General features: G+C 42.5%; 1 long non-coding RNA gene across 6 annotated transcripts in view; it reads right to left on the reverse strand.

Moving 5' to 3' along the window:
* LOC142053565 (uncharacterized) overlaps positions 1-23,421 on the reverse strand; it is a 30,411-nt gene that overhangs the window by 6,208 nt on the left and 782 nt on the right. For 2 of the 6 annotated variants that reach the window (XR_012659264.1, XR_012659263.1), the window contains exons 1-4: positions 22,851-23,193; positions 19,032-19,098; positions 13,528-13,715; positions 12,768-12,897 (exon numbers count right to left, since the gene is read on the reverse strand). This is a non-coding gene — a long non-coding RNA (uncharacterized LOC142053565). The other 4 variants (XR_012659260.1, XR_012659262.1, XR_012659261.1 and 1 more) reach the window with 4 other exon arrangements.

A 23,421-nucleotide genomic window follows, 5' to 3' on the forward strand; every position in this document is an offset into this window, starting at 1 on the left:
GCCCAGCTCCTGAAGATCTTCAGTCTGATGTTACAGAGGATAAATTTAAGTCAAGCTAGCCATATACATATCTCACGTAGTGAGCATACTTACCTGTTCAAAAGTAAGGGATAGTTACCCAATTTTCTTCATCTAGATTATAATCTGGATAGATCATATCTTCTAGATACATAAAGATAGATGCTACTTCTTTTACTTTTGTAAAACATTTTGTGATCATTCTATACTTATGCTGCTTAATTTTCTGTGTAGGAAAACTTATAACTTTCAGAAAAGAGAGTAATATATCAATTACTGCATAGATAAGTTAACACAAGTGAAAATCTGCCATTTCTTTTTGCCTCTCAGACAGTGACTACACTGCAGGCACCAAACGGACTGTGGCATAGAGTAGACAAATGCAAGATCGCTGTCAGCTAGCAGTTGTGGTACCAAGCTGTGCAAGGAGCACGGGGTGTTGCCAGTCCTGAGCTCTGCACAAGGCTGCAACCAGAGTGTCATTTAAAGCCCTTCCGCGTAGGTCTGTGTGACACTGGAGGTATCCTTACCCCAGCTGAGCTCACTAGCTTTGGACCCAGGTGAATGGGACCCTGTCCACGGAAGCCAGAATCAATGAGTGAGCTTTTCTCACTGGAAATTTATCTGTGCACAGTAGTTGTGGTGATGCACAGAGCAAACGCACTCAGCAGGTGCCTGTCCTAGCTGAGCAGCTCCTGGTGTGCTGCAGGAGGAGGGGGGCGGGGGGCTCAGCCTCACTGCTGGAGGGCACTGGAGACCAGGATGGCCACCCTGGCAGCCCTGCCTGCCTGCCTCTTCATCACACCAGGGGTTCGCCATCCTTTGCCACTTGCACCTGGCTCAAGAAAGGCTGGTGAGCTCATTAACGCACAGCCTGACCCCTCAGAGTCACTGCCCCAGCACCACATCCTCCAGGATGACACATTTGACAGTGGAGCCACCATTTACTCTCTTTAGTGTCTTCTTCCTTCTTTGTCTTCAAAGTCAGGATAACTACTCCAACCAAGAGGATACAGAAACTTCAGTGTAATGGCAAGAGTGAATTAATGGAGTATGCTGGGATACTAGATGGTTGTGAATATACACATTTAACACAGAATGTCTTGTGTGTTTTTAGATAGCAGATGAATGAGCCATTTCTCTGCCATTTTCTGATTACTGGCATAAGGAGAAATATATATGTGTGACTGCGCACACACTTAATCTCTTTATGCCAGCCTTAAGACACAGGGATGACGAACATAGACTACTAGATGATTATTGGTATGAGAAGAGCCCAGTTCCACTATGGTGCTGTAGGACACCGCTTATCTTAAGACCTACATTTTGGAAAGATAAATATACAACAGACATGTGGCTATTTATCTTCACAAAAACCTCTCTTCTGCAGGGTCTTTTCTGCATCAGTGGGTGTGGGATTTTACATTGCCTCAAAAAATCCTTTAAATCTAAAATCAAGGCATTTAAATTCTCTGTTAGGGATGGTTTTATTTTTAAATTATCCCTTTCTTACCAACAGACACCTTCTTCCCTGATTTGTGGAGAGCAAGAGTATCCCCCAAAAAGAGGCCACATTTGTGTCTGAGGGTCAGTGAAATAATATTTGTGCTTTACAGCTGAGGTAAACCCTTCTCCTTCTGCCTGTCTTTATAAATGATTATCTGTGCTCATCCATGGGCTGAAATGCAAGTCAGGATTTAAAGCTTGTTCAACATGTTAAGGCCCAGTTGCAGTTCACTGATACCAACAGTATATTCATGATTAGTATTTTTGTCACTGAAATTTACAGACAAAACCAGATTAATAATTTCACAATTCTTTGTAAGCACAGAGGTAACCAGATATTTGACTTAGTTATGTGGATACCTTTTGATCTAGGCATCTCTTTGTTTTTATTCAGATTGGAAATTTATCTCAATATTCAGTTGTTTTACCATAATGGAAACAAAGTTTGAAAAAAGATAATTTTAAGAATGGGCTTAAAAGAGCTTATCAGTTACACATAAATCATGGAACAAGTTTTAGTCTTGTGTTAAAAAAAATAGGATGGAAAAGACAGCACAAGAAAAATCAAACATCTCAGCTAACTTCAGATATCTGGAAAGCAGGTAGCTCCATCTGAGCTAGTCACACCAAGAGCTCTTTAGAGTCAAAGGAGGGGAAGTAGGCCTTTCGAGTTTAGCAAATCTTCTGATTTTCTTTAGACTTTTACTAATTTGTCTTAGAATTGCATGTTATTCTCCATTGGCCACAAAATTCTAAACAGCCAGCTTAAACACAGGCATTTCAACTGCAAACATCTCCTTCGGCCAGAGGAATATTACCCTCAGAGTTTACGCTGGTTAGCGATCTACAATGGTTCAGAGTATAACAGATAAGAAAGCATCTCTGCATTCCCTGACCATTTAGTTCTCTGTGCAGAAACAAAGATATTAACTATAGCTTTACTGCTGTTGATGTTTTTATAAGTGACCTTTCCTGGTATAACTATTAACAGGCACTTGGAGTAGAATATATCTTTGCCATCATTTTGAACTTTTTCTTAATGCTTAATGTTTATGCTTCATCTAAAGAATTTCAGGCTTGTAAGAGGGTCAGGTTCTTGGCTAGGGTCAGTGAATGCAGTGCGTTTTTAAATGTACATACTCTGATCAGTTCACTGAAGAGCTTCAGTACATCATTTTGCAATCACATATCTTAGAAATAATTTATACAATCAATTAAAGAGCATTATCAAGGGATGATTTGACAACTGTTGCCATGCCAACCAATGAAGCAGAAAGCTCCTCAGCGTCTAAAGGCTGCACCTGGTGATAGATATAGCAGATTTTGAGGACTCAGACAGAATCGCAGATGTCCAAAGGTGTGGAGGGAACATGATTTAAAGCTTGATGTTTTTCCATTTTTACTGGCGAAAGGGTGTTGATGGCATGTTGTTCACTTTCTCATTAAAATTCTGTCATTTTTCACAAAGTGTTCTGCATTCAGGGCTGAAAATTGAAGTGAGAATGCACTTTACAGACTGATAAAATATGATAGCAAAATGGATGATGTTCATTTGCAGGCTGAATTAATTAAAAAAAAAAAAGAGTTTGTGTCAGTGCATTTATGAAAAGCCCGTTAATCAAACACAACTTTACCAGCCTTAATGGACACATCTTAAACACTCTTGCATTAATATTTAAAATTCCAGTTAACAAATGGCTTCTAGTGCATTGAGCTAAAAAGTAATTAGAATAGGTCATTACAAGAATAAAACAGTACAAGCTGAAAGCACATTTTCTGTTGGACAACAACAGGTTGGGCATTGGCTGCTCAGCCTTGACATTTGTATTTACACCTTTACCTATACAGCAGCTCCGCTCTTAATGAGAGAATGAATTTTGCAAAAGACAAATTTCCTCCTGCCCTCCTATGCCATCCTAAACATTCCTGTAGCTACAGGCATTAACATTAAAACTGCCAGTCCATGTCAGCTAGGAGGCTGGAGCGCCTCCTCTTTCAGACTTCCATTATTATGGTTATACCCATGAATCTCAGAATAGCAATTTCAGGTGTGCAGTAGGTTACTGCAGCTCAGGTTACTGTAGCTTCTCTGAGAAAATTTCTTATGACAAACTTCTTGTGGCCTTGAAACAATGGGGCACTTATCTTGGTCAGGGTACTTTGTGTGCAGAAATGTCAAGGAATAGTTTCTCATGAGAATGAAAAACTTACATAATACCAAATTTTCACTGCAAATTACTTCCCATAGGAAGTCCAGAATTATCACTGTGATCTGTTTCTCTTGAACCTAATGTAATTAAAACTGCTAGAGAAGTTTTCTGTGACATAAGTTAACCTATTTCTTTAAATACTTTTGCTGTATGAACTGCTGAAGCTTACCTTAAAATCTATGATATTCAACTGAAATGATCAAGGAAATAATTGGCTCCATAAATTTTCAGTCTTTTTCTAGTTTTCTCCCACTGACAAAATCTTATATTCTCTCTGTTTCCCCATGTAGTAAGGACATCAGTTTTGCAATGTTAGTATCCTGCTTGCAAATCCAAAAAGATAAAAACGAGAGATGAAGAACATTAAGCTAAATATATAAATATAGAAAGAAGTGTGGAAGAGAGCTCCTGGGTCCCAGGTTGTCCCCTGCTGTCATGGACATTTGCATCACAGCATCCTACCCCATTTTACAGGACTGTCACAGCCCTACTGTTTATAACCTTAAACAGCTCCTAATTTCCCATCTTAATTTATTCATGGCTATCTTGTGAGGAAGCCTATTACACGCATTTTCATGGCTCATCTCCTGCATCATGGAACCATTCCCTAAGGTATTCTTTGATCTTAAAAGCTGACCATGAAGATCTATTACTTGATGGAATACACCTGTAGGTTATTCACTTGGAAACAATGCCTGACCTGATATCAGGGGCTGCAACTGTTACGACAGCAAGAATTATCCCTTTCTTCTAGGTATGTTTTTTTAGGTGATTTCTTAGCAGATTCCTAACCATTTTACAAGAAGTGAAATTTGCCACCATTGGCTAAAAAGAAGACCCAACAACATAACAAATATGAATAGCAGGTCCAGACTGAGATGTTATTTATGCTGTCCTGCCAATCTGGAGAATTTGTGGCATACCATCACAGGATACAATTTTATTTTCTCTGCATAAAAAGGTTATTGTTAAAAGAAAGAGCCATTGTGTGCTGCATCTTTTGACATTGCAACAACTACTTTGGTCATGTCAGGAGACTGCTGTCATGGCCTGCTGTCTCCCCAAATGTCACGACTAGGTCTGAAGACAAACAGCAGGACCAAATGACTGAATATTTTATTTTTCCTCTGGTAGATATAACTTAGTGCCTATTTTGTGTATAAGTGCAAAGCTTTTTCACATATGCAAATAGATCGTCGAGAAGCAAGTGCAGTGTTTCTTTGTCATGTTCACAGTAGAAGAAATTACAAAGCTGTGACTCTTATCCAAGTTTGTGTCATAACAATATCTCAGTTGTTCTTGCAGCCAGATGACCTCAGGACTTGGGATAGGTGAAGAAATACATTTAGGTTGATTTGAGAATGTTTTAAACAGAAGTTATGAATAAATATTAGATCCTGAGACTGTTCATTGCTCTGGGGATAATTCTGGCTCCTGATTCTGTGAATCACAAAAATGCCTGCTTGCCCAGGCCACCCCACTGGCTTCTGCAGTGACTCTTTTCATGCTGCACCAGAACAAGTCCTGGCAGTTCAGAGACCTCAAAAAAGTCTTTGTTCGCATTTTAATGCATCATGTGAGGTCTCATATCCTTACTTGCCTTTGTCAGGATGGACAGCACATGGTGAGATTAACAGATCCAGTTATCTTGCTGCAGTTTGTAAATGCAAGTTCAAGAGGTGCACCAGAGGACTGGCCCAGCCATAAGTGAGTACCTAGTCATTTGGGATGAGGATACAGTACTAGTCATGTTTCTCTGTCTGTGGGATCAGCTACAGCTGTTTGTTTATCTTAGTCCAATGGGCCATCCTCTGTGCAGGGACAGAAGGACGGAGCTACAAAGGCAAAACTGAGGGGTTTTTTTGCCAAGGATGATCTTACAGTTCTCTCCCATTTACAAGGTCCCAGATATGTCCCTTAGGCTTAAGCTTCAGTCCCACGCCTTCCCCAGGGCTACTCTAACATCAGTGGAAGCCACAAAGAGAAGGTTTCCACTTTGGGCAGCAGAGCCTCATTTTCTCTCTTTCCTTTTTTTGCGGGAAGAAAACCCCGAACATCTCACACAATAATTCAGATGTTGTGAGATGTCCTTGGATATTCATTGTTTGTGCTCTGAATGAGGGTTTGAGCCTTAAAAGCAGGTTTCTAGTTTCCCCAGGCCATGCAGGTCTGCATGGGGAGGCTGGATGCCCTCCTCCCAGTGCAAGTGCCACGTTCGCCCCATGCCCTCCACAGCCTGCAGAGCCCCCAGGGGCCCGGACACAACCTTACGAGCAGCAGAGTGTGGCTTATCTGACTGCCTGTTGTGTACAAGAAAGAAGTAAAGCAGCTGGTGTATTTTAGCATGATTAACTTTGCTAGAAATGATTTCCAGTCTTCAGAGTTTGGTCTTTGGAGCTGTTACAGACCTTGTGCAAGCCTTTTCCCTGTGTTAAGCAGAGAAGCTGCCCCAGCCAACTTCTTAAGGTTGGAAGTAGGTGTGGGTATCTATTCACCCACTTTTGGTCTACGTCTTCTCTTTAAATGGTTCTTATTGGATTTGTTTGAGAGCTTACACAGGTTTTAAAATATACCTTTATTTATCTTTGTTTTCTGCACCTTGAATTAACAGTGACTTAAAAATTTCAGATCACTCCTGCCTCATGAGAGCTGTCTAAGTGCAGCTTAGGGTGCAGTCTTACTTTTTATGTTTTCCTAATCCATCCCAGAGAAACACGGCTTCTCTGCTGCATGGTGGCACGGCTTCAGCACAACAGTTGAAAAAATTCCTCTTCAGCACCCTATGGTTTAATGTTTATGTGCTCTTCTCTCTGAAAGACAGTGTTAATTTTGTCCTCATGCAGGCCGAGGAGGGAAGTGAAGTCATGTCTCCCCTGTCACGGAAGACTGTCCTACCTCCTTGGCTGTTCTAGAAAGGCAAAGGGCTGCAAAGCCAGTGCGCCATGGTCTTTAAAGTACAGCCAGGGTGTTTCCCACGATTTTTACAGCATGAATTTGTTGGTGAACGTCAGGCATGGTTGCAAGCACACTCAGCTCCCTACTTGCCTCTTTCTTAGTGCCTTGCTCCTGACTGGTTTGAGGGATGAGTGAAGCAGCTAGTTGTCCTGACCTGGCAGTCAGAAAATAACCTGCATGCAGAATGTCAAGCTAGAAGCCCAGCACCACGGTTTCTATGTCCCAACTTCAAATTTTGGGCCTTCAAATTCTACATATGTCCTGCTTTACCCGGTTACCTCCCCTACTAGCCAAAACCATGAGTGCCACTTGCTGGCAGAAACAGGTTTGGAGTCATCTGCAAACATTTTCATGTTTGGTTTCAGGAGAATCGGGGAAACGAAACATCACATTCTCGTTGTAAATCAGCACTTGGGTTTAAATGATGCATTGACTTCCAGGATAGTTTTCTGAAGATCTTTCAGCTCATCTGTCTTGTTTTTGCGTTACAGTAGAGGAAATGCGTCCACATGCTCACAGCTCAAATCAGAGATGGTAACAGCTTATGCCATTCCAAGTCTGTCACCATATCTACCCATACACCATATTAATCCTTCCTCTTTTTATAAACTGCACACCCCACACCCCCCTGCGGCACAAAATCTTTGTATAACCCTCAGTTTCAAAAGGGTAATGCTGTGTTTCTCCAGAACTGTTATTCAAGACACCTAAAACACTTTGGGGAAGTTATTCTAACAAACAGCCTTGTCTTGAGATGTACAGACAGAGTCTACTGTTATTTATATTATAAGAGAAATTAAGCCAAGTGAAATAATAGTCGTTAACCAAACACCTTTAGTTCCGCAACCTAGCATAATATGCGTAACAGCAAATCTCAGAAAAGTTCCTATCTGGGCTGGTTTTTGTAGTTAAGAATGTGCATATGAAAGGAATCAATTAATGTGCTTATATCTCATCAGTTTCTGATAATTAATATAAGCTCTAAGGGCTTTATGGATTGCTGGTTTGATAATTCACTAGCAGCTGAAGTAATAGAGGTTGTGATGGAAAGATGGCCTCATAGCTGCCTCGCGGAGTGCACTAAATGATTGAACCCAAAGAATAATAGGGATGGAAATTGCTGTGTTCATTCATGGATAATATATGACAGGAGTAAGGCAACCAGCAAGTTAGCAGATGACTCAGCCAAGCATCTATGACTGAACAAAGTGTGATTCTAACCTTCTGTCATTGAAAATATATTTAATGGAAACATTATCATTCTGATATATTGCTTGCTAAGATAAGACATGTTTATAGTACAGTTTCCCTGTGATGCTGCTATAGGACTAGATTTTGGCACACTTGCTCTTGCCGAATTGTACCTCACCCCAAAATAAATCTACTCCTCCTGGAGCAAGAGACTATTCAAAAAGAGCAAGTGAGCCAGAAGCTGGTCCAAAGTTGGCTGGACCCAAATATCACCAGATAAATATAAAGGATCCTATTAATGTTTGATACGCAGACAGGAAGATATCTATAAACACTGAGGACCACATGTAAGGCTATTCCTTTGTTATGACTTTTTCAGCCTAAAACTAGAGCACTGGACAACATAATTTACTTTTTAATTATCAAATATGAATGGCCACATGCCTCAGATGCAGATCAAAGAAGCGGGATGCTAAAGGCATGGGTTAAAGTTAGCTGCCTTCTCCCTGCATCTGGGAGAGCTCAGTTTGTAACATTTTTTATTGATAGGAGCACTCAGGTGTTCAGAGCACAAAGTCTGGAGTGTTGTATTAAAGTGAAACTTGCTGAAGGGAGGGGAAGGAGGATAAAAATGGAGCAAGATAATCTCTAGAGCACATTATACATGTATGCTGGTCAGGGATGGCTTGCAGCAATTCTGCAGTACTGTGCAGCAGGACCCTGCCAACAGAATTCATGCTGAAAACATATGTTCTTCTGCTCAAACCAGCTTTCGCTACATCTGGAAACCAAGAGTCAGAGGGAGAGAGAAAAAAATAAGGCAGCAGCGTATGTAATTCTCTTCTAAGAGAAACCATTCATTTGTTCATGAAAGAAATCTTTCTCCTTGTATCACCAGCAAAAATTCTCACAAAGTTCTGGAATGGATATTTAAAAGCTCGGCTAGGAAAGCAAAAAAAAGGTAGGGGGAGGGAATGTAGGTAACGGCAGACCTTTGTGACTTTTTTTTTCTGATGTAAAGTCATGCCTTGATATCAAGAGAAATCTTACTTAGCAAAAAGTGGAAAACTTGGGAAAAACGTTGTTTAAAATGACTGCAAGACTTGTAAAACCCCCAAAATAACTCTGTTTTGCTGTCAAAAGCCTGGGAAACACAAAACAGATGTTTCACCCAGCCTCACTTACTCAGCCAGATCTCTCCTTGCTATGCATGCAGCTGTACCACATGTCTCTTCTGAGAAAGAAATACTGCTTTCCTTTGGCACTTCTGCGTCATTCTCACTGACCAGCCAGTCACTGTTGTTGGATGAAGACAGCTTTTGTCATCCTTCCTGCTACCGAAGTCTGCAGATTCTCCCTGGGACTGAGCAGCTCCGTGATTTCACAAGTAAAATACAAGTATTAGGTACAAGTTTTGGCAAGCCATGGCTCCTCAGGCAATCGACAGGGCCACTGAAGTCAAAGAGCACTACTCGCTGTAATGGGTGGTGGCAGCAGAGCTCTCTGTTTGCACCCTGAACAATGCACACATTATTAGAGTTAATGGCAGCTACGTGTACACGTAATAGTATAGCCTTGAGACTGCAGCTTGGGAACGCCACAGGAGCAGATTGTTTTATTTTTGTTCATGGGAGAAAGTATGGCGAGTAACAGGAAAATCAGCTGAGCAGAGGCTGAACTCTTCCTGCTGGTTTGCTTAAGCAGGGAGGGGTGAGATCCAGGACTCCTGTCTCTAACTGACATTTTGGGGCATTTTAAGAGATTATGTTGACCTCTGGATCCTCCATTTACCTGCTGCCTCACCCTGGAGGCACATGATGCCTCGAGCTCAGCATTTTGGGATGTTCAGCTCATTGGCCAGGTGATGGGGACACTAATCTGTGTAGTCAGAGGTGGATGTTTTACCCTGAATTCATCCTCTCCTCTCCTCAGTCCTCTAACAAGCAGTTACTGGTGGTGAGGCTCTCCATCCCTATGCTCCACATGAAAGAGCTGGTTTAAGAATTTTGCTCTTGGCAAGTTCTGTTTGTGAATCCCTAGTGCTCTTCAGCATCGGGGATTTAGCATCCACTCTCTCTGGGGATACTTCCTTGGAAAAACGTGTGGTTACTTCATGTAGGCAGATTGCCACCTTGCACCTGGACATCTGTGGGTCCCATTCCCAGACACGAAGCCTGGCTGGGGAGGGAAGTCTTGGAATCTGACCCTAAAAATCTACAGAGTGCAATACTAAGTGAGGCTGTGGCTCTAGCCTGAGGTTACTGTTTTAATGTTACATTTCCATCAAGCAGCTTCCTTTCCTGGAAAACTGATGGTTGCATTTCAGATGACCAAGCATAACATTATTATTTTGAAACTGAGATGGGAATCTTAATATATAATCAAGAAAATTGTACTGTCACCACAACAAAGAAGAGGCTGATTATCTAAAATTATCTGAATATTAATACAGTTTAAAAATCATTCAGGAAAGACAGGCATAGGGAAGAGAGAAGCTATCGACTTACATACCCTGGGCTCCTAAATTCACTATGAGATAGAGGGAGTTAAACCTCTGGCAGTCTCTTAGAAATTATTAAGGAAGAAAAGGAGGCTCACCACCTTGCAGTGGAAGGGGAGGCCTCTAGAGTGAATCAGATTCACAAGACATTCTTATAAGTTTTCATTAGCAGAATCACACTAAGGAAGATTTGGGAATAGTGAGGGATTTTAACTGTACAACCGGGAAATAATATTGCAAAACCCAGACTCTTCAGCCTCTCCTTGGAAGACAATTTTTGATAAGGAAGATGAAACAGTAAAATCTTTTTCTAGTTTTGATCCTAACCCAATAGGGAAGGAGGGGTTGAGAATATAAAGGTAAAAACCAATTTGTGTGAGAGTGAACATGAAATGACAAAGTTTATGATCTTCATAAAGAGAATAAAAAAAAAATGAAATGCAAGAAGGCAAACTTCAGTAGCCATGAAGGATCGATAGGCAAAGTCTCGTGGAAGGCACTTTAAGGAAAAGATGAAACAAGCTGGCAGCTTCTCAAAGAATCAGAGGAAGAAATCAGCTACAGAAAGATACAAACTGAGCAAAATCATGAGCTCTTCATTGATCTCAAACTCAAGAGGAAATGTAGGAAGTAAACAGTAGGTGAGATTACAAAAGGTGGGTATAAAAGAATAACTCAAGCATATAAGAACAGAGGCATCAAGGACAAGAAGAAATCACTTTACAAGTACATTTCTAGTAAGGAAAAGACTGGTGGAGATGGAAACATTACAGATGAAGGTCAAAGTATTTAATGCTTTTTTTCACATAACATCCCAATAGCAGTGATCAGGTGGTTAACATCATTAATTCCAAGGACGAAAGACCATAATAGGAAAAGGACAAGCCAGAGAGGAATTAGGTAGGCTCGCATTTTCAATTGGCTGAGCTTCCTTGTCTGAAACAAGGATATCTCTGGCTTGTCAGCAGTTATCACTGAGGCCTTGCGGGGAGCAGCTGGGGTACCAGCAGTCTGGAAAAGGTCAGGGGAAAGGAAGGGGCAATTAAAAAAAGCAGAGAAAGTAGAGTCAGAGGATCACAGAGCCATCAGCTTAAATGCAGTCTCTGGAAAATTCTTCACAAATAAGCAAACAAACTTCTTAGGAGGAACTGGGAGGTGAAAAGGTTAGCGTCCAGCTTAGATCTACCATGTACAAATCATTTGAAATAAGGGGAGAAGCAGTGGATAGCAGCTATCTTTGCTTTAATCAGGTTTTGACTGCTGCACACGACTCACAACCCAGTAAGCAAGCAGTAGAGTGTATAGGCTGTTTGCAGGCTGTTCTGGTACCTGTACCTACAGAGCAGCTGGCAAAGTTTCGCTCTCAAAATGAAAGCATGCTTTGGACAGGATAATGTGGGATGCTAGAGCCAGTTTTGCCCAATGCTATCACTAACTATCTGGACGATGGGAAAGGAGACATGCTAGATAAATTAACAGATGATACTGCTGGGAGGATCTGCAAGTACATTGCAGGATTGCTTTAGAATTCAAAGTGCCCTTGGGAAACCAGTGAAATGGCCTGGAAAACACACAGGATAAATTTCCATGGTGAAAATGCAAGGTGCCACACTTCAACAGCATTGATCACAAATCAGAGGTTGGTAAGAACAAAATTAAGTTGAAAATCTGTGTCATGAAAAAAGCAAACTATGTGTATGGTGTATAAAAGCAGTGTCACAGAAAGACACTTGGAGAAATACCATCTCTTTGTTCCTCAGCGTAGATACGGCTGTAATTTGAGATGTGGACAAATTTGAGAATATCCAAAGGAAAGCAACAAGAGGTCTAAAAAAGCATGATCTTGGAGGAAATAGTGAAGGAATTAGCTTGGTGAGGTCTCAAGAAAAATAGACAGGGGGAGGGGTGGTAGCAGCCTTTTAGTATACAAAGGCTGCTGTGAAGAGGAAAGGCATAACCTGCCCTCTGCATCTACAGGGGATAGGTCAAGAAGCAGTGGAGTTCAACTGCCGCAAAGGAAGTGTATAAAAATTTTCTGAGGCATTAGGGAAAACCTTCTAATGGTACAATTAGGGAAGCACTAGAATAGATTGCCTGAGGAAGTCGTGGAGTCTCCATCACTGGCGGTCTCAACAATTTAGGCTAACATCTGTCGGGAACAACACACATATAACCAAACTGGCTGGGGGCCAGGGAAGTGACTACATGATCTCCTGAAGTCCCTTCCAGACCTGTTTTTCTCTGGATCTAATCATTCAAGAGCCTCCCTCCCTGACAATGCTATGTACTTTTGGTTGGAACCATTTGGCATGCTATTTGATTTCTATCCTTATTTCTTTGCAGTCCTATGTATTAAACTATGTGCTTGCAGATAATTCCTAGCTTACCTGAAAAGGGAGTAATATTTCACTTGGAGTTCCTCAAGCAAACATTAGGGTTGCATCTGCAGTCATCTTATATCACTGTGTTTTCAGAAGCTTAAATTTAGGCACTCTTCAGGGAATCCAGATCCTAAACCTGGTGGTAGGAGAGAGGAGGGGGGCTGGCACTTAAATCATATGAAAGAGCAAGAAGCAGAGCGACAGGTTGGCAAGCTGCTGTGCGCTACACGGGAGAAGAGGCGGGCTGAGCTCTTATAGCCTTCTTCCCCGCCCCCAAAAGACAGAATTCTCTAATTTCCCACTCTCAAGGGGGAATGGGAGGATCAAGACACAGTCCTGTCGCCCCTCCCTAGCCCACCCCGTGGCCAGTGCTCAGAGATGCCGCTCAGAGCAGGCAGTGGTTACCTGGCAGTGACCTGTGCACAGCCTGAGTCACTGCCAGGTAACCACTGCCTGCTCTGAGAGATCAATGAGATCTTCAGGGTTGGATTTGCATCCTGCTTGGTTCCCCAGACCTGGGAAAATAGTACTGAGAGAATCTGTCAAACCAAAAATAATCTGGGGGAATAGGGGAGAGGTAGGGAAGGATTCCTTGTATTGACCCCTTGATTTTATGATCCCAAATTTGTATTACTAGACTTTCCCAGTATCCCTATCAGACATACCAAACAGCAATGACATTCACAGACAAGAAATCATCTTTTAAAGTGCTTAGAAAATACCTGACCTTTAAACAGAAAAGAGAGGTGTTAAGTGAACCATTTACCTTAATGTGATATTTTCAGCTGAGATGAAAGTACTCTACTAGGTGGATAGGGTCAAAAACCTGTCTCCATCAGTATTCCTCTCCTGTGATGTGGAGCAAACATGCCAGTTCTCAGCTGTCCCCCAGAAACCTCAGCACTGGGCTTGACTCGTGCTTCATCTGGTTTTGGCTGGTGGCACTTGACAGCCCTGCAGTCAGAGATGGCAGAGAGAAGGACTTGGGATGTATTGTCCAAATAGCTGATTTTCAAGCTTGGATAGAAAGGGAGGAAGGAAATATATTCACATATATGTGGAGGAAGTATAGATCAGAGACCTATGGAGAGCCAGGGGCTCTGCAAAGCCCATAAACCCAGGGGGAAAGAGAATGGGTGGCTGACAGTGACCCCCCGAACTGCTGTTAAACTGATCAACTCTCCTAAGATTTTACTTTTCCACTCTATGTCCATCCTCCTTTCACACCAGCTGACCCAGTCTGCCCTCAACCAATTCTCATGGTAGCTCCAAACTTCTCATTCTTCATTCCTCATTCATCCTTCCCCTAATGACCTCTGCTCACAGCAAGCATTCACAATTGCCAGCCCACTGAAGAAAAAACTTGAGCTTTCTGAATTTCATGGTGTCTCAGAACACAAAATTCCAAAATAACTCTGTCTGCCTCCTCAGGCACACACTCCTGGTTGAGAGAGACTGTGATAAATTACATTTATGTGCAAGAAGAAATCACTGTTCATGGTTGGCTCTGAACTTGCTTGGAGGTCAGTGGCATATGACTCCTAATCCAGTGGAGCTCTAATTTGTTTAATAGATGAATGAGTCCATCTTTTAATATCTCCATCCTTGGAGATACTCAAAAGCCATCTGGACACGGTCCTGGGCAACTGGCTTTAGGTGGCCCTTCTTGAGCAGGGGGGGTTGGGCCAAATGACCTCCAGAGGTCCCTGCCAAGCTCAACAATCCTGTGTGATTCTGTTACTCCTTTAATTCCTGAGCCTGCATTGCCTGAAATAGCCGGTTTCTCTCTTGACCAGTGTTTCAAGTGTTGCTCTCCAAACTTGAGCATTAGACAGGGCAAATAACAGTTGACTTCAAGCCCCAGTAAAATTGTGCAGCCCCCAGACCAGGATTGCTTGGTTATCCCATAGAGGTTGCTACATGGAACCACTTATTCAAATCTCCCCTGATCCACGATCCTGTGAGGCACACTCTATTTCAGGATAAGCAAACTTGTTTTAGGAAATTTAGAGCATTTAGAAGAGAAGACCTTTAAACTGCAGAGGGTTTTCAGACTTGGTGACAGTGGAGCTGCCAGTCGTGCTACCATCCCATATATGCAGCTATGCATTACAAAGACAAGGGGCAGTCACACAGAAAATGGTGTCTGCGCCTTACTTGAAACCTGCTGTTCTCCTGGTGGCATCAATGCTGTTATTTAGGTCACTTTTTAAAAAGGATAAATTAGGCCTCAGGGCAGAATTGGATCCTTTGGCTCTGTAGCCAGATTCTGTTCTCATTCTGGAGTAAATAGATGGCGACGGCTTTAGTTTGTTGAAGATAACAGAGATGCACTCACAGAACTTGTGTGTATTACAGTGGAAAGCAGGATTTGATCTTTTAATAGAAAAAAATATTTTTTATTATTCTGCCCTGAGGTCCTCTTTCTCCTCCACCTCCAATTCATCTGGCATCATCAGTGGCACCAGCTGCCTTTTCACCAGCAAACATGAGCAATATGAACAACTTCTTTCATAGCTTAGGTATTGCTCAAAAGCATGGCTTGTTTTTCCAGAAAAGCAAGAAAGGACTTTTTCCCTTAGGTTTTGCTGTTAAGCCTGTGGAAAAGAAAGTCAGTTGTCTGACCAGATATTGTGGCTGTGCTTCTTCCCTTGCCCAGGAGCAGCAGTGGGAGACTTTGGACCTGTCTGTCTTCTTCTCAGGTGATATTTGAAGACATGCCCTTGCACTCATACAGCAGTGAAAAGCATTATTTGGTACAAAGTGTAAGTTAATGGCACTACTGAAGACAGCTAAAGGGAATTGTCCAATAAAACAGTCATGATTTTTCTGTTAGTGAGTACCAGGTCACCAAACCTTTAACCTACCTGTAGGAAAAAGTCAGGTTTGTTGAGTCTTATTTGAGCAATGGCTTTAAGCAACAGCAACAGTAAGCGACTGCTCACATCCCATCTTTTCAGAACAAAATGGGTTGTGATTTTGAAATGACCACCTGATTTCTAAGGGGCAGTTATTTTATACTCTTAAAGGAGTTTAAAAATGTATTTATTTAAGACAGAACCAAAATGTTCTGAAATTCTTAAAATGAAACTTTTTTATGAAGATGGTCAGAAATTTGGTTTGGCCAATTGGTTTGCAGAAAACATCTGAGATTTTTAAACAATTGTGCCTTGGGTTCAAATGGTTCAAAAGAGCTTATAGATGACATATGCATGAAGATGAAAGAGAAAATGAACAAGGAGATGTGAGTATATCCTTTTCATTTTTTGTTTGTTTCAATATTTTTTAATTCAAGATTTATGTAAAAGTTCAAGTTTTCAAACAAAACACAAGTTTCAGTATTTGCTGTTATGCCAGTGTGAACTTAACCTTAGAGGCATATATAAGAGGCATATGAAAACCCTATTGATTTTCAGTATGCATTGTGTCCATCACGGACCAAGTCCTTTCTTTTTAAGGACAGCATACATTTTAATGCTAGAGTTTCCTTTGGTGGACTCCAGTTAGATATATCCCCTTAATCACTCTAAGTTATTTACAGGGGGGTTGTTTCTTAACCTTGCAATGAAGGAATTTACTTGCCTTTAGGAAAAGTACCCTGGAACACTTTGATTTTCACAGTAACAGCCCCTTTTTCACTCAGTCTGGATCTGTGTTCTATGAGTGGGCTCTAGCAAGTTTGACAGCAGATAGCTGCTTTCCTAACATGTCAGCAGCATATGTACATGTCAATCCATGTTACACAGGAAATAAGCTAACATCATCATTTTAGTGAGGAGTTCCTGTAATTTTCGGTTTCCGTATTAACAGGAAAAATAAGACTCCTTGGGAAGTTTATGGCCTGAAGAGTGACAAATACTTACAATGCACACAGACATGGTTCCCAGATAGTCTCTACTGCACACAGCTCTCCAGCCCACATGGCTTGCATCAGGCACTGGAGGCTGGGGCCTAGTGCTTGGTACAAGGAGGGAAAAATGACGGGAAATAAAAGGGATGAAAGCCTTCCTGAGCAGTCTGCTGAGTGGAAACCTCTGTCTTCTACCAAGGAAGAGTTTCCAAGTGGATGTCATCCAAGAATGATTTGCTTCCCTGGCGAGGTCTGTACCCCGGTTTCAAGGCGCGAGCGGTGCCCATGCCTGTTAACAGCTGTCCCTTTGCCTGGCTCCATCTGCAAACCCTCTGGAGCCTACTCCTCCGCTCCTGCCGTGCTCAGGAGCTCCTCGCTCGCCTCGGCACGGCATGGCGGACCACAGCACCTCGTCCCACCTACTCACAAGCTCGTCTAAAACATATCTGTGTGACACCATCTCTGCCCCGGTTTGCGGTGCAGGAGCTTGCTCGTCGCCTTCAGCCACCACTGCGTAGCAAAGCACTATCAAAGTATTGTGGAGGGGGTCAACCTGGTATGGGATGGTTCTGTCAGCCATGCACGTGAGTAAACTGCACTTCCAGGCAGTGCTTTAGAAAAGCAAAGACCCATTCCTCTGAACACTTTTATGCTGTTCCTGTCAAATGAGGAGTTTCTTCCAAAAATAACAGGCCAGAGACATTTTGTCTCGAAAGTATGAAAACTGAAAGTCAGCTGCTAGAAAGAAACCCTGTTGCCTTCCACAGCACACATGGTCAAAATGAAGACTGAACAGTGTAAACAGAGGTAGCCCATCTGACAACTCAACTTACATTAGGCAGTACAGGGTATAATGCATGGCTGAAAAATGCTCTGAGTAATCTATGCGGGGTTTCAGCACACGATAACATTGGTTTAGTTGTTCACAGAGAGGGGGAGAGCAGCAAGCAGCTGCATTTATGCAAATGTTAAGGTATACCTGACGTTTCCAAGTCTCTGTTTCTGGGTGGTCCTGAGGCTTTTTAGGAGGATTTTCCTGGAGGTCTGTCATCATATGAAATTATCAAAAGCCTAGTTCATGCAAAGGAGGATTCTGCTGAAAGAGTTGGTGATTTTCTCCCTTGCTGTTCCCTGGGACTGGCCAGCTGCTTTCAGAGATGTAATGAAGGTGTTTAACTCCAGGTGTTGAACGGCCACTGAGAACTTATTATATATTCTCTGGCTTACATTAAAGCACATATGTATTGTCAGTTTATATTTATGAATTTCATAACATAAGTGCATGTGTTTCATTACAGTGTGAAGTGTAATTTTGAGATATTAAGGATGTAGAAGTGCACCCAGCATGGGACTTGACCCTGCAGGCATGCCATGACAGCGTAGGACTTTGCCTCCTGAGCCTGGGAGACCCACAGGTACAGGTGAGCAGGAGGGAAGGACAGGTGTCCCCATGAGGAGAAAAGCACTGCCACTCCCTGGACCTGTCAGATGAAACACTGCCAAGGCCTCCAGCATCCACGGAGTCTTCACTTACTGTCCTTTTCCTGCACTTCAAAGAGTAATTATATTTACAAAATAACAGCTTTTTCTTTCTCTCTGTTTTTCTCCAAAACTTCTTAGCTGTGCTCTGTTTCTGGCTCACATTTTAAATGTGCTTTGGCAGCAAGAAGAGCCTCAGCTTCTTTAATTTATTACCTCTGTTTATGGAATATGGATATTGGGCCAACTTTACTTCTTACACTAAGTGAATCAGTGCAAATGCAATCACTTTTGGACATCCACTGTATAAAATAAGCATATTTAGATGATCAAATAAGTGTTCCCATATGCATGTTGGCTGGTATTTCGTGCTGGTATAGCATTCTTGTTTTTCTTATGTGGTGTCCTTTGTCTTATTTCCTTTCCTTTTCAACTGTGTCTGGTCAGTCACTCAGCGAAAAAAAAAAAAAAAATTGCTTGTACCTTAAAAGAAATACTGTCTATTCAGCATATGGCATTTATAGATCTTCGGAAATTCTTTTGGGAGGCGTGCTTCAGATTAGTGGTCTTTCTCCTTCGGGGATGGTTTTAATTTGTTAGCACTTTAGATCTGTAGTCTTGAGGTAGCTCCTTTTTCAGTCAATAAAATGGTTAGTGAAATGAGGGTAAAATATTATAATTGTGTTCTTCAAATCAGATTTTTATGTGGGGTTTTTTCCTCTTGGTATGTAAATCTGTCATTTGGAGATGATTTTTTCCTGTTTTCTGTTAATCTTCAGTGCATGTGCCAAGAATGATGATTTTAACCATGAATTACCACAGTAACTCAAAGCCAAACTGCTGAGAGGCCGCTACCCTGGGATGAAAAGGGAGCCAAAAGCAGCCCTGCTTTGACTGCAGTGTTTCTGACCGAAGTCTGCCACCCTGTCTACAGCTCTCACCTCTGCTCACAGCACATCCCCTCCTTGGTACCACATGCACATCCCGGGGCTCAAAGCACCAAGCCACCTGTAAGGAAAGCCAGCCAAATTAGTAAAGATAAAGACGTACTCGAACCGCACCGGCTGCCAGCTTCCTGCAAAACAACAGCTCTGCTGTAGCCAACACGGCTCGTTCATTTATCCACCTTTACTCATCACTGATGTATGGCCAAAGCCCTTAAGTAGGACGCTTCGGAATGAAAGGACATACCAATTTCACGCAATCCCGGGCCAACAGCAGCCAGCTGTGGCAACACCGTCACGGAAACAGCTGAAGACAGCATCAACAAAAGGCCGCTAATCTGCCATGTCTACACATTAAAGTCTTTGCCCAGCAGAAACTTTTGAAAACAGCATTGTCTGTACAGAGCAAATGAGAAGGCCAAGGCAGGGTAACACTGTGATTTATTGCAGTAACCAGGAAAACAGCTGTCTTCAGGGCCTTGGGATTCATCTAGTCCATCCCGGCCCAAGACAGGGTCAGTGATATCTTGCCAGTTGGGCAGACATTTACATAGCCTGACCCAAACATCCCTCTTGTCCAGGGACTTCACACCCTCCCAGGTAGTCTTTTCTGGGGCTCCAACAACCTTCCCAGGAAAAAGCTTTCCCCACCATCTAACCTAATGCATTGCTGTATTTTCAGCCCATCATTTCTTTTTCCCTCACCAATGGACATGGAGAACAGATTATTCTCTTTGCCCTGCAGCAGCTTTTACATACTACAGCCATGTTTTCCCACCAGTTTTCCCTTCCCTCATGCTGAAATATGTGAGCACTGTCAGCCGTTGCCTTCCTTTTAGCCTGTTTACTATGGACTTGAACTCTATGTGAAGATCAGCCTACGTGGTCAGTTCCTTAACAGAGAGACAGTATGCAACTTGTGGGACAAACTTACCAACAGGACAGAAGACGTGGATGACCAAAGACACCACTGAAAGGCACTCTATGATGGCTTAGGTGTGCAACAGGCCAGAACTATTTCTGTCACAGTCTCTGTGCCTATGTGTGTGCCTGCATGGTTTGGGGTTGTTTTTTTGGGATTTACAAATGGTGAATTAATTTCTGTTGCACTAAAAAAATCTGCTAATGGATATGCACTTGTTTCTTTTCTCTAAAGTATTCATGTAACTGAGACTGAGAATAATATTTTGCATCATGCAGTAGATTCAGTGGTAAATTGCTTTGTAACTTGACCGTTATGATTTGGAAATGAACAAATTACTTAGCAAGTGTCCGGGCCCCACTGGGGGTGGGTGGCAGAAAACCAGCTGCAGAGAAACCACAGAGAAGGAAGATGCTTGTCCCTATTAGCACCTCCCCAGAGGTAATCAGGAATGCATCCTGAGGCTGGGGCTTGTGATTCTGATGTCCCATTTACTGCTTGGAGCATCTGGGCCAATTGCGAGAGGATGATTTGCAGATATCTAATGCTTCACATGAGCAAAGTCACAAGAACCATGCTGAGTAAATTATAAACATGCCTAAAAACAAAATAATGAACAAAAGCAAACACACAAACTCAAACAGCTTCCTTTCTCTTGAAAACCTATACTGATCATGAGCTCCTTATGAAAGCCAAGGTATGATTTTGTCCAAGAAAGAAGGCTTCTGTTTGAAGTTAAAATAATTCTTAGCTTTATTATTTAAAAAAAAAAAAAAGAAAAAAAAAACTGGAGAGAGGTGCAACTGAATAACATCTCATAACGTATAGGAAGTTTCCCCATTACACTTGACAGGAACAGAGTAGCCTGGAATCAAAGGGGAATGTTAACAACTCAGCATACCTCCCTCTTTGGAACTAGTATTAGTCTATCATATCACTAAAAAATAATAAATCTTTGTAAAAGGCAGCAGTTGCTTTCATAGTCCAGCAGCAACCCCCGTCTGGTACTACTGGAAAAGTAAAAAAGGCAACACACTCTAAATTACATTGTTAAAACACCTACAGCCTAGTTCATTTTCATATGCTACCCATATGTAAGCCCTTAGCAATAGACAACCACTTAAAAACCTCTCTTGTTCTGTGTGTGTGTGAGAGTGAGTGAGAGAAGGTGAACATGGAGCCCTGTGTTTTTATTCTGACATTGTCGAGAGGAAAATATTGCAAAACTTAACTCGCATGGAAATAATTAAACTGGATAAATAAATGAATAAATATAATAGCAAGTTTTCACATATGAGAATTCCTGAAAAGTTTTTAGTTTTATCAACCCCCTTCCACACCCACCAGAGCATATGGGCCTCTGTTTGTGCAAATCAGCAGTCTTTGCTTAAAGTGGATGTTTCTATTAACACTGTGACTAATTACTGAAAACAAACATGTGTAAGTATGATCTCTGCTAACTGCCTCTGTCAACCCATCTTTTTCTTCTTGTTACTCATTTGAAGGGATTAAGATTGCTTGCAAAAGTATAGTAGACCTCTGTTTAGCCCATTAGCTGGCATGAATAAACAGAACCCATCAACCACAATTGACGTCAGGCTTCAAGAATTGTTTTTTACATTAGTTTAAAAAAAAAAAAAAGTAAAAAGTGAAAAAGTTTTAGAGGAGAACCTTAAAACACCTAACGTAAAGAGCTTTATCACTGGGCATAAAGGGCTGCTTCGGGAACACGTATTGGGAGCACAGCTCTACAAACTGCAGCGCACAAGCTCAGATGGGTGGCAGACATTTTGCGCTGAGGGTAACCAGCGCTGTCTCAGTATGCAAGTCTGGACATACGCGCACACAGAAGGGGCATCCAGAGAAACTTTAATGTCAGTCTTTCTTGTGGTTTTTTTCCCATCCAGAAATAAAAACAAAAAAAAGACCAAGCATTCATTTGGTCTTTGGAAGATGCAAAGATGAAAAGATGCAAGCAGATTTTTCTTCCAAGTGTCCTGCAAAAGCCAGATTTATCCTCTGCCACGACAGCATCACAGAGTGGGACTCAGCAGCCTGCATGACTCCTCGTCTTGTTGCCTACTTGGGAGCGGAGGAGAAAGGAGACACCCCAGCTCCTTTGAGCACGTGTGGCTCTTATCAGAGGAAAAAGAGGAAAAAAGCACATCTTTATGGTACAGCTTGAATGCACGTGCTCCTCACAGCCCCCATTTCTGGGATGGCTGTGGCCCTGGAGAAGCTGTTGGGTCTGAGCTGCTGCGGCCAGTGGTGAAACCAGGTCTCAGTGCACTTCTTTCTCATACACACACTGACTGCCCCGAGAGGAGCCAGCTCTATGGGAGGGGGATAGAAGTAGTAACCACCTTTCTGCAGCCATGCTGCCCTCCTGTCTCACTCAAGAGCTGTGGGATGGGGTCTCAGTGCATTTTACCTCAAGTTGTACATAATGTAAAAACAAATTGTATGCTAGAAAATTGCATAAGTCTACATCTGCTGGTTTTTCTGAGTGCATAGTATGGTTGGGAGCCAATTCCCTGTCATTTCTCATCTCTTGCACTTTACACAGGGTGTTTCCTTTATAAAACAACAACTTGCCTTTGGGTTTAATGATTTCTAAGGAAACATAACTGTCACTGCACTCTGGTGTTTAATTCCTCCTTTGTCATTAGTGTCTGCCCAGTGCAGCCCAGGGACGCCAGTGTGTTCACTGAACTGTGCATGCACTTTGTGTGCTCTTGGGCTTGTGCCCATGGCTGGAAGCTGGTGTTTGATCTAGACTGAACTAGATGGCCTTAGCCTTCAAAGCCAGAGTGTTTACATTCCTCTGCTCTATCTAGGTTCTTTTTTTCAAGTGCCCCCAAGATAGGTGTCTTGTTGTCAGAATAAATACTTACCTTGTGCATTGCCCTTTCCTCTGGTGGCCTCAGCATTCTTTTGCAGAGGTGGAAGCACTGTTAACTCCATTTTATGGATGGAAAAATGGCAGCACAGTGCTCAGACCTGCAGGGCAAAGCAGGGGCAGAAACAGCCAGGGAAAAAAAAAGAGGTCTCTCACCCAGCCCAATGCAGCCCAGCCTGGGTCAGACCAACCTCGTGAGTTGTAGCGCCTCAGCTTCCCTTCCAGCCACCCTTGCCTCAGCTGGTCCTTCTCTCCCCACCCCCGACCAAACCTTGTGGTGCAGGGGCCTGGGGGAGGCAGAAAACGGGGCAGCACGGCAAAAGGTATGCTGAAATAGAAAGTCCTTACCTGATTCATGTTAGTGCAACATGGGATGAAGCAATCGGGGCAGATGTGCTGTCTGACCTGCTCCGTGCCTGTCACTGGAGGAGAGCTAGGTCAGACGATAAGCTCCTGTGAACAAGACTGGTGAAGAGGAGGCATAGGAAGGGGGCGAGAGGAAAACCCATCTGAGAACAGGAGGTGAATGGGGCATTGCTTTGGCTGTATGAGGGGAACAGCAAAAT

Source organism: Phalacrocorax aristotelis, chromosome 2 (genome assembly GCF_949628215.1).
Source record: "Phalacrocorax aristotelis chromosome 2, bGulAri2.1, whole genome shotgun sequence".
Classification (NCBI taxonomy): Eukaryota; Metazoa; Chordata; class Aves; order Suliformes; family Phalacrocoracidae; genus Phalacrocorax; species Phalacrocorax aristotelis.